We start from the raw sequence: 12,344 nt of genomic DNA on the forward strand, positions 1-12,344 counted from the left end.
CCATCCAGAACAGTCACTGTAATAGTCCATCCCGGGGTCTTTTGGTTGGGATTCTGGACCCCTCACATCCTTGTTCTGCCCCACCAACCCCACCCCCCCAGAGCCATGCTGCATATTCCTTGTCAGCTCCCCATTTTATTTCTGCAAAGCAGCCTTGTCAAGAATTCACTCCATTTAACAAGTTCCCTGCTTCAGTAGCTGATATGATTTGGCTGTGTCCCCACCCAAATCTCATCTTGAATTGTAACTTCCCTCCCACAATTCCCATGTGTCATGGGAGGAACCTCATGGGAGGTGACTGAATTATGGGAATGGGTCTTTCCTGTGCTGTTCTTATGACAGTAAATGAGTCTCACAAGATCTGATGGTTTGATAAGGGGAAATCTATTTTGCTTGGCTCTCATTTTCTCTTTTGCTGCTGCCATGTAAGATGGGTCTTTCACCTTCTGCCATGATTGTGAGTCCTCCCCAGCCATATGGAACTATAAGTCCAATAAACCTCTTTCTTTTGTAAATTGCCCAGTCTTGGGTATGTCTTTATTAGCAGTGTGAAAACGGATTAACACAGTAAATTGTTACCGAGAGTCGGGTGTTACTGAAAAGATACCTGAAAATGTGGAAGTGACTTTGGAATTGGGTAACAAGCAGAAACTGGAACAGTTTGGAGGGCTCAGAAGAAGATAGAAAAATGTGGGAAAGTTTGGAACTTCCCAGAGGCTTGTAGAATGGCTTTCACCAAAAACCTGATAGTGATATGGACAATAAGGTCCAGGCTGAGGTGGTCTCAGATGGAGATGAGGAACTTGTTGGGAATGGGAGGAAAAGTGACTCTTGTTACATTGTAGCAAAGAGACTGGCAGCATTTTGCCCCTGCCCTAGAGATTTGTGGAACTTTGAACTTGAGAGAGATGAGTTAGGGCATCTGGCAGAAAAATTTCTAAGTAGCAAAGCATTCGAGAGATGACCTGGGTGCTGTTAAAGACATTTAGTTTTATAAGGGAAGCACAGCGTGAAAGCAGAAAATTTGCAGCCTGACAATGTGATAGGAAAGAGAAAACCATTTTCCGAGGAGAAATTCAAGCTGGCTGCGGCAATTTGCGTAAGTAACAAGTTGCTGAATGTAAATCCTGAAGACAATGAGGAAAATGTCTCCAGGGCATGTCAGAGGTCTTCACAGTAGCTTCTCCCATCACAGGCCCAGAGGCCTAGGAGAAAATAGTTTCATGAGCCAGGCCAAGGGTTTATGTGTTGTGTGCAACCTAGGGACTTGGTGCCCTATGTCCTAGCTGCTCCAGCTATGGCTGAAAGGGGCCAAAGTAGAGCTCGGGCCATGGCTTCATAGAGTGTAAGCCCCAAGTCTTGGCAGCTTCCATGTGGTGTTGAGCCTACGAGTGCACAGAAGTCAAGAACTGGGGCTTGAGAACCTCTGCCTAGATTTCAGGAGATGTATAAAAATGCCTAGATGCCCAGGCAGAAGTTTGCTGCAGGGTGGGGCCCTCATGGAGAACCCCTGCTAGGGCAGTATGGAAGAGAATTGTGGGGTTGGAGCCCCCAAACAGAGTCCCTACTGGGGCACTGCCTAGTGAAGCTATGAGAAGAGGTCCACTGTCCTCCAGATTCCAGAATGGTAGATCCACTGACAGCTTGCACTGTGTACCTGGAAAAGCTACAGACACTCAATGCCAGCCTGTGAAAGCAGCCAGGAGGAAGTTTGTACCCTACAGAGCCACAGGATCAGAGTTGCCCAAGACCATGGGAACCCACCTCTTGCATCAGTATGACCTGGATGTGAGACATGGAGTTAAAGGAGATCATTTTGGAGCTTTAAAATTTGACTGCCTCACTGGATTTTGGACTTGCGTGGGCCCTGTAGCCCCTTTGTTTTGGCCAATTTCTCCCATTTGGAATGGCTATATTTACCCAATGCCTGTGATCCCATTGTGTCTAGGAAATAACTAACTTGCTTTTGATTTTACAGGCTCATAGGCAGAAGGGACTTGCCTTGTCTCTGTGGACTTTTAAGTTGATGCTGAAATGAGTTAAAACTTTGGGGGACTGTTGGGAAGGCATGATTGGTTTCGAAATGTGAGGACAGGAAATCTGGGAAGGGCCAGGGGCGGAATGATATGGTTTGGCTGTGTCCAGCCAAATCTCATCTTGAATTAGAACTCTCACAACTCCCACATGTTGTGGGAGGAACCCAGTTGGAGGTGATTGAATTATGGGGGCAGGTCCTTCCTGAGCTGTTCTCACGATAGTGAATGAGTCTCACAAGATCTGATGGTTTTGTAAGGGGAAACCTGTTTCACTTGGCTCACATTCTCTCTTGCTGCCACCATGTGAGATGTGACTTTCACCTTCCACCATGATTGTGAGGCCTCCCTAGGCACATGGAACTCTACGTCTAATAAACCTCTTTCTTTTGTAAATATGTCTTTATCAGCAGCAAGAAAATGGACTAATAGAGCAGCGAAGCTTTCTTCCCATAAGGAATTAGAGGCCACGAGGCTTCTAGCTTTGGCCCACCCCTGTCTGCCCACACTCTCATGAATTTAACTATAATTTATATTCTAAGAGTTCCCAAATCTCTACTTTGATTTCTAGCTTGTTCTCTTTTTTGATATTTGAGTTCAGGAACAGGTCCCTGATGAGTATATCCTATTGATTGTTTCTCATTTGCCTTAAAAATCAGCACCCTCCCAAACTGACCTTATTATTTTATATTTCCCACTTCCTAAACCTGAGATGGAAAATAAGCTCCATATTGTATTCAAACTTTGAATTAAATCAGAGAAGAAAAGGCAGTAAATGATATAAAACCTATTAAGGATTAGAGTCAATAGGATTTAATGACCAATTGGGTATGCAGGGAGAGTGAGGAATCTAAAATAATCTGCTAGATTTGGTTTGGGTGATTTGATTTATGTGGTTTCATAAGAGAAGAGGGAATATAAAAGAAAGAAAACGTTTGGGAGTTTTTAAAAAATGAGGTCAATTCTGGACAAGTATAATTTGAATGCCTTTGATATTTAGAAGGTAGGTAGATAAATGAGTCTTGAATTCAGGTAAAAAATAAAAAAATTTAAAAAACACTGAAGGTAAATGCATAGTTTGAAGTTATCAGCATAAAGATGTTAGAAGTTGTTGGTTGTTGGACTGAAAAATCCTGCCCAGAAAGTTTATTCAGCAAGAAAAGCTCAAGAGTGAAGGCCTAGAAAACACCATTGTTTAAAGGTAAGTCAAAAAAAGAATCTGAAAAAAACCCTGAAGAATGAGACTAAGGAGAATATGCTAACACACAAGTAAATTGGGTAAGTAATTTATAGAAAAAAACGTGCTCAAAAGCATCAAACCAAAAAGAGGGCAACTAAGATAGTAACTATTCAGTGGCCTTTGGACTTGGCAATTAGTGAGTTATTATTAGCTTTAGCAAGAGATCATTTCAGTGGAGGGGTTCAGCTGCAAAAAATATATCTATAGTTTTATACATATTTGTGTATATATATTAGGAGAACATCAACTATCATGACTGGGTAATCAAAGTTATCAGTGAACAACACCTGTAAGGGATAAGTGTGTGTATGTATATATATGTACACACATCCATACACATATGTGCACATAAACATATGCTCATACATATATACAGATTTTAGAAATCTTGTGTTCATACCAATATTTATAATCTCTTCATTATCTAAGTCTTTCTAGTTTGAAGTCTTCTTTGCTATTAGAATTATAACCTCTTACTTTCTTATTGTTTCCATTTCTTTGCTAAGTTTTTGTTTATCCTTTTATATTTAAACTCTGAATTATCGTGTTTTAACTATATGCCTTACATAGAATATATAGTTGGGTTTTACTTTATAAGCCAATTTAAAAATCTTTTCCCCTTAATAAGCAAGTTAAACCTGTTCATATTTGTTAAAATGACACGTTTTGTCTCAATTCTGTCATATTATCTTATGTTGTAATAACTGTGTATATTGTTATGTTTGCTTTTTTTTAAAATTTGGCTCTCTTTTCTTTTTAAAATTTTTTTTTTGGTATATAGGAAAGTTCTTTTTATTTTAGTGGTATATTGGTTTTCTGTTACTGCTGTAACAAATTACTACAAACTTACTGGCATGAAACAGCACAAATTAAGTTTTATGTGTGAGACATCAGAAATGGGTTTCTCTGGGTTAAAATTAAGATGTCAGCTGGTCTGTGTTTCTTCTGGAGAATCCAGGGGAGAATCCATTCTTTGCCTTTTGCAGCTTCTAGAGGTTGCCTGCTTTTCTTGTCTCACAGCCTTTTTCATCCATCTTCAAAACCAGCAATGTTGCACTGCATCTTTCTCAAGCTATCATGTCTCTGATTCTCTCTTCTGATTTTCTATTCTACTTCAAAAATCCTCGTGTTTACATTAGGCCCACCCTTATAATTCAGGATAATCTCTTTATTTTCAGATCAACTGATTAGCAACCTTAATTCCATCTGCAACTTTAATTTCCCTTTGCCATTTACCTCACATATTCACAGAATGGGAGTATTAGGACAGAAATATCTTTGGGAGAGACATTATTCTGACTATCGCAAGTGGTTATCTTTGTATTAATACTGTTTATAGTGCCCTTAATTCCCTTTATTCTTTCTAAACCTTTTATCATTTGTCAGTTTTAAATGGTATCCTATGATTCCCATTTATTATCCATGCAGCATTCAATGAATATTTTACTTTCCCCTTTCATTCGTTTCTCCCGACGTTTAGTTGTGTTCTTTCTACTTAGAAAGAACATGTAATATTTATTTTTAAAAAATTTTATTTACTTGTATTTTTTTGAGACAGAATCTTGCTCTGTTGCCCAGGATGGAGTGCAGTGGTGACATCTCAGCTCAATCTCTGCCTCCCGGGTTCAAGAGATTCTCCTGCTTCCTGAGTAGCTGGGATTAAAGGCACTTGCCATCACGCCCAGCTAATTTTTGTATTTTTAGTAGAGATGGGTTTTCACCATGTTGGCCAGGTTGGTCTTGAACTCCTGACTTCAGGTGATCTGCCCACCTCGGCCTCCCAAAGTGCTGGGATTACAGGTGTGAGCCACTGCGTGCAGCCTATGAATATGTAATATTTCCATAATATTTTTTCAAACACTTGCCCCACAATTGTTTTAGTCCTAGCTCTACTAAATGTATGAAATCCTCTTTTGGGGAATCTTTCCAGTGATTTCATGATTGGATGAAACATCCTGAAGTAGATATCTCAGGATGGGCACATGCTTACAGTATTCCCTGAGTTCAGGCACATGGAAAACTTTTTCTATAACCTTAAAATTTGAATGACAGATTGACTGAATATAATATCCTTGGTTCACACTTTTTTTTCCATTAAGTTTCTTGAAAATACGGTTCCACTGTTATTATCTTTTCATGTTGCTTCTGAGAAACCTGGTAACAATTTAATTCTCTTGCTTTGTAATTTATTTCATCTTTTTTGGCCAGAGCCCCAAAGGACTTTTGCTTTCTTTATGTCTCAGATTGCATCATTCTAGATCTATTTATTTGATACCTGCTAAGCCTTTTCAATGTATGATTTCTTCTTTTATGTCTGAAGGTTCTTTCTCTCTCTTTTTTTGTATTGTAGTGTAAATATTAATTATTTTACATTGTTTTGACTTTTTTTCTTCAGGGACACCAGTAGTGTAAATAAAATTTTTCCTGTTTTTCTCTTTTTTGGCCTTCCATTTAATCATTTTACTAGAGTATTTTCATTTCTTTCTTTATCTTGTTTTTATTTTCTTTGATGCTTTCCTGATTTTCTTTAATGCCTTTTATTAATTTGCACTTAAATCTATTCTCACTTGGCATACAGTAATTTGGTCTTTTTAAAAATGTGTGTGTGTGTTTTTGCTTTCTTCTATTTCCTCCATCAGAGAAATTAACTCATTTTATTTCTTCCATTTTTTTGTTTATTTCTGTTTTTAGTTTTTGTATTTCTGATTCAAGGTGTTTATTAATAACCTCATGTTCTTGCTTGCTTAAAGTACAATATTATAAGTTTTTGAAGCTTTGTATTTTATTTCTTTTTTCAAAGTCTTAACCTTCTGTTCACAAATTCTGACATTTTGCAGTAGTTTGTCATGGATAAAGTCTGGTTTTTTTTTCTACTCTTACTCATTTATGGACACAATTTTAAGTTTGATAGTTCATTTTACTGGCATTTTGCCCTTTTCTGCTCATAAGTTGGTTTTCTTGTCTGCCATTTCTTGTCTGCAATTTGATTGTTCCCTGGTGTGATTTTCTATGTATTTATCCAGCTTGAGGTTTGTTGCAATTCTTAGATCAGTCGGTTTATGACCATTATCGAACTGGCAAAATTTCGACTATCCTTTTTTCAAATATATTTTTCTATCCTCCTTCTTTTCCTAGGACTACAATTTTCATTTATTTTTCCATGGGCCACTGAGTCATTGTTTATTTTGTTCAATATTTTATTCTCTCTGTGCTTCATTTGGGATATTTTCTATTACTATGTCTTCAAGTTCGTTAATCTTTTATTCCTCAGTGTCTAATTTCTTTTAAATCCCATTCATGTAATTTTCATTTCAAATATATTTTCATCTCTAGAAATTATTTGTTTTCTTTAAATAATTTCTATTTCTTTCAACATTAGATTTATGTTTTTTTCAATTGTTAAGCGTATATCTGTTTTTAAGTCTTGCTGGTTTAATTTTTCCTTCCTTTCTGGGTACATTTCTATTGACTGATTTTTGTTGTGTCGTTTTAAACAGCATTGGTTAGCTGGGTATGGTGACGTGCACATGTGGTCCCAGCTATTTGAAAGGCTGATGTGGGAGGATCACTTGAGTCCAGATGGTTGAGGCTGCAGTGAGTCATAATGGTACCACTGCACTTTAGCCTCAGTGACAGAGCAAGGTCCCGTCTGAAAGTAAGCAAATAATTAAATAAATAACATTTAAACGCCATTAGGATTTTCTCTGTCAGGCAGTATAATTTCTTATGGATCAAGTGATTCTTTGAGGCTTGTTTTAAAACTTTTTAAAGAAAAGGAATAGAGTAGCCTTTATTATTCACACTACTGAAATATGACTCTTCTAGTACTGTGTGGTCTGTCCTGTGTATTTGACACTGTCTCGCCTCTCTGATTGGTGGGAACACAGAAGACTTCCAGCTCTTTGTGAAGCTCTGGGAGTTTGGCTTATAGTTTCTAATCGACTGATTTTTCTCTGGCAGTTCTTAGCCTGACCTGTGGAGTTTCCTTATGCAGGCACAGATTAGCAGTCTACCAAAAACCCTGGGAATCCATGCAGATTCCTGGGATACTTTCTCTGCATGCATCCTTTCTTTTTGATATTCCACCTTGAAAATTTAGTCATATTACCATCTTTGAGCTCCACTCTCTGTCTTAAGTCTATGAGACTGCCAGGCTTTGTTTGGGTTCCCCTTCTGGCAGCACAGAGTCCAGAAATTTCTTCCAGGCAGAAATCTAAGATAATCATTGTGTTTATCTCATTTGTTTCCCTATTCTCAAGAATCACAGCCCTGAGCTGCCTTTTGTTCACTCTCTGAAAATTGTTATATATATATATATACTGTCTAGTATAGCTGTTTATGGTGGAAGGAAGCATTTAATAGGACTTATTCTTTTGTTGGCAAAAGTGAAAATTAAGTAGGATTTTTCATATTGGAAATGGAGAGGATGAGCAACTCAGGGAAAGAGAAAATTGTAAGCAAAGGCAGTAGGGGGCAAAATTCTGTGTTGAAAGAATAATGTACTGTTTGGGTCACTAGAGAGAACTAGTTGAAGAGGGGAAAGAATCAGAGATATGGCCTAAATAAATTGATTCATTGTGGGCTTCAAATACTACTCTAGTTTAATCTTTATAGTTAGGCAATAAAGTGTTCTTTAAAGTAGGGATAAGCTATCAAATATGATGCTCAATTACCCTTTTGTTTTTGTTCATAGAAAATGGTAGGCTTGTGCCAGATAATGAGTGATGATGGCCTTACTGGAGAAACAAGAGCAAGGAGAGAATGTGGAGAAAAAATGAAACAGAGTGCATGAATACACACAGGAGAAAACATAGGTGGAAAGTTAAGCTAGGACAATATTATGGAGGTCCTCCCATGCCAGGCTAAGGAGTTTATGGTATATTTAATAGGCATTGGAGTTATTGAAAGTGACTGATCAGGAGGATGAAATCATAAGAATTGGCCACATATAATTAGATTTATGGATTGTTCTAGTCCTATTTGATATTATGTTTTGTTTAAACCAGCCACTCTATCATAATGTACCAAGATATTGGTCTTAAAAAGTGTTGTGGGCAAAATCCTAAGCTTCCCTTTCAAGATTCTTGGCCTCTGGTTGTTGAATCAAACACTAATCTATGTACAGTTTAAAGAGTTTTTGAAGTTGTAATAAAAATTTCAATTGACCCTAAAATAAAGAGATTATTTATATGGGCCTGAGCTAACCACATGAGTGAGCCATTTTTAAAGTGGAGAGATTAAAAATGTGAGAGGTATTCATTATCAGGGAGACTTTCTATTGTTGGTTTTGTAGTGGAGGTAGAAATGGACAAGGTATGGGCAAAGAGCAGCTCTTGGAGCTGGATGTGTTGCTAGCTGATACCAGGAAATTAGTGGAAGCTATAGTCCTACAGCCACAGAGGATTTATTTCTGCCAATAATAAGGATAGGGTTAAAGAGGGATTTGAACTTCAAATGAGAATGCAGCCTGCTGATATCTTTTTTCAATCTTAGCAGAGAACCCAACCATACTCTGCCAAGTGTTTGACCTATAGAACTGTGAGCTAATAAATGAATGGTTATTTTAAGTTGCTTTATTTGTGGTAGTTTTTTACACAGCAATAGAAAACTAAGACAGAGCCTGTAAGATATTTTATAATACGGCTCATCAAGGTCAATTATAAAAGCCCAAACTTTTGAATTAAGAACATTCAATAATTTAATAGTATTACTTTAAAGCTACTTACCAGATTTTTTTTAAAATTCAGGACATTTATTTTCAAGGAGCATTTTGGTTAAGACATGGGACAATCTTCATCTTATCCATTTGATGAACGGATCTATTGGAATCTGTTGTAATGAATACACACACACACACACACACACACAGACACACACACGATGGGAAGGGGTGGTAATTTTCTAGGATTGGCCCAGGAGTTAGATGTATTCTTAGTGCTTTTTCTTTACATCATTATAGTCCACCTCTGTAGCACATGTTGTCACCTGAAGCTTTCCCACAGTAGGTGTTCAAGATATTAATTTAATACCACTCTTTCTCCACTCCATACTTTGATGATGCTTATTCAGTTTGGATTCTGGATACATTTGATTTTTTAATTCTGTCATTCAATCTTGATCTTCATCCTCTAACTCTTAAGACTTGGCATTTGGCATGTTCTCTCTTATAAATGTATATCTTGGTTTTATTTTATAGACATTCTCTTGATCATTCATTCATTTCCTGGACTTCACCATTATCCCTAACTTGAAACTTTGACTATAGTCCCATCCTTGAAACATATAGCACCGATTCAGGGCAGCTAGGTCTCTCTGGTAATGGTGAGAATCATACATTCTACCTGATTTCTATGCATTCTTCTTCATTCCCCATATAATAGACATGAAATTATCAGTAGGAATTTTGGGAAGAGATCATACAGTTCTTTATATAGGTAACCATTCTGCAGATCTAGTGATAAGAAGAAAAATAGTTTGGACAGTAAATATGTCAATGGCTTTTATTTACACCTCTAGATCTTTCTAGTTTTCTAAATAAAAACATGATTATAAACCATCTTGAAAACTGGGTATGCATTGCTAAATATTACTACATGCTGACCTGCATCCTATTGCTGAAATGTCCTCCCATCTCTTTGATTATTGTTTAAATTCTACTGATTCTTCAATATTTCTTTTTTTTTCTTTGATATTTCTTTACAGAGCTGTAGGCCTGTTGGAGTTTGTTGTGATTGTATCTTTGTCATATATGAATCCCTGACCAAAGGCCTCTTCTCCTCTGTCTTTGAGAAATACCAAGATAAGAAATTTGATAAGGGAAGAAATATCTAAATATACTACAAAATGGACTTAAACCTGCTAATCAATATAATGATAGATATTCTGCCAGATCCCCTCCCAGTGCTTTGAATTTTGGTAATATAAAGGAAGATCAAGAATTTCTATATAGGTGGGATGATTGAGATAAGGTGAAATGGAGTAGGAGAATAGGAAAGAGACTTGGCTTAGAGCTGGATTTACATAGAAAGCATACTTCTTACACTAAAGGTTAGTTTTTAGAGTAGTAAACTGATGGACACTATCAGGTAGGAGAGATATAAAGTTTTTCACTGGCTCTGAGGTACCCTTTGTGGCTACTACTGAAGTAATTTTAATAGAGTTGAAAATTGAGAGCTTGTTTAATCTCATTACATTGAGCTACATGTGGTTGAGTCAGCACTTCCTGTAAATTACTGGGATTATTAACAATCTCCCTCGTGCAAAAAAAGAGATTTGAAGTCTTAAGTAATCTTGTGTTATTCAAAACATGAAGGCAAAACTGCAGAAATATACACATGACATTTAATTGTCCGTAGTTCATATCCCAGATTCTAACAATAAGATGTTAAAAATCTATTTTCTATTTGAAATGAAGAGAAGTCTCAGAATCAGCGAAGCCCAGGTGCATCGCTTTGTTTCTTTTTATGAATTTAAGTAAACATTAATCCAAGGAGGATTGTGCCTAGGTAAGTGGAGGCCAAGTTTGGTTCTGAATGCAGAATTTTCTTTCTGAGTTATTCCTGGATGAAATCTGTCTGAGGAATAGGCACTATGGTATTATATTTTCTAAGTTTATAACTCACAGTTTGCTGAGTGCATATGATTAAAACCCTGCTATTTTATTTTATTTTTATTTATTTATTTATTTTTTGAGATAGAGTCTCGCTCTGTTACCCAGGCTGGAGTGCAATGGTACAATCTCGACTTATTGAAACCTCTGTCTCCCCTAAATCCCATTCTTTTAAAACATAGACAAAAACTATGCACTAACAGCATATAAGGGAGATTTCAACCTAAAGAGAAGTATGTATTATTTTCTTTCATCTAAAAGAAAATAAGGGCAAGATGTTATATTACATGTCTGAGATCTTGAACCACATTTATGCATTAAGTATGAGAACCTTAGAAATACCATAAACCAAACTTATAAGTAGGATTGCTTGAAAGCATAAATGCTAAAACTTGAACTGTCAATGCATGTTGAAAATGTCAAGGCATTTTCAATGAAGATTAAATTGTTAATAACCTATAATTTTCTATTTAATGCTGATTTTATTAATATCCTTCTCTTTGTTATACAGCAGGATAGAAGGAGAAAGTATTCTACTTAATATTAAATTTTATTTTTAATGTGGAACTCCATACATTGTAATCCATGAATGATATAGTAAGCTGGAGAAATTTATTTTACATTTGTGAATGAGTATTTTCCTAGTTATTTGGTCTTGCTCTTAGTGGTTTTATTCAATTTTGCCCTTTAAAGAAGGAACAAAGTTGCAGTTATATCAGCAAGATGTTAGAAAAAGATGTTTCAGAGCTCATCCACTAGCAGAAACATCACTTTGAACACTATCTACACATGAAAATACCTTTACAATAGCTTCAGAAAACCAGGTGAGATAGTACAGTACCTGGGTGGAACACAGAAATAAGAAAATATGCATTAAGTAGAGGGGTATGAAGGATAGTTTCACTTATCCACATTATCCCTCCCCAGCCCTAGGCAGCATAGCATGAAGAGATACCATACATGATGTGGGGGGAAGGAGTAAAGTGAGCACCAAACTTTGCTATGGACACCAGCACCACACTTGCCCCAGAGAACCCCAATATTAGGCTACCCTCATGGCCCCAGGCTCCAGGCTGGTCCCTGTGACCCAAGGATCCATTCCTGCTCTGTGGACTCAAACACCAGGCCTGTTCCAGTTCCAGGCCTATCTCTGCAGTTTGAGTTTCTAGTCTTGCCTTTGTAGCCCCAGGCTCTAAATCTGCCAAACAAGCAGGACATTCCTGCAATCCCAGGCTCCAGGCCAGTACTCCACTGGACCCAGGGTCCAGGCCTGTTCCTGCAGTCCCAGACTCCAGGCCTGTACCAGCAGACATGGGACCCAGTCCTGCCCCTTTATTTTCAGTTTCCAGGTCTGTCCTAGGAGACCCAAAACTCAGGCCCACCCTCATGGACTCAGGCACCAGGCCTACTCCTGCAGATCAAGGGTCCACGCTCACCTGATGAACTGAAGACTCATGTCTGC

Source organism: Piliocolobus tephrosceles, chromosome 1, assembly GCF_002776525.5.
Source record: "Piliocolobus tephrosceles isolate RC106 chromosome 1, ASM277652v3, whole genome shotgun sequence".
NCBI lineage: Eukaryota > Metazoa > Chordata > Mammalia > Primates > Cercopithecidae > Piliocolobus > Piliocolobus tephrosceles.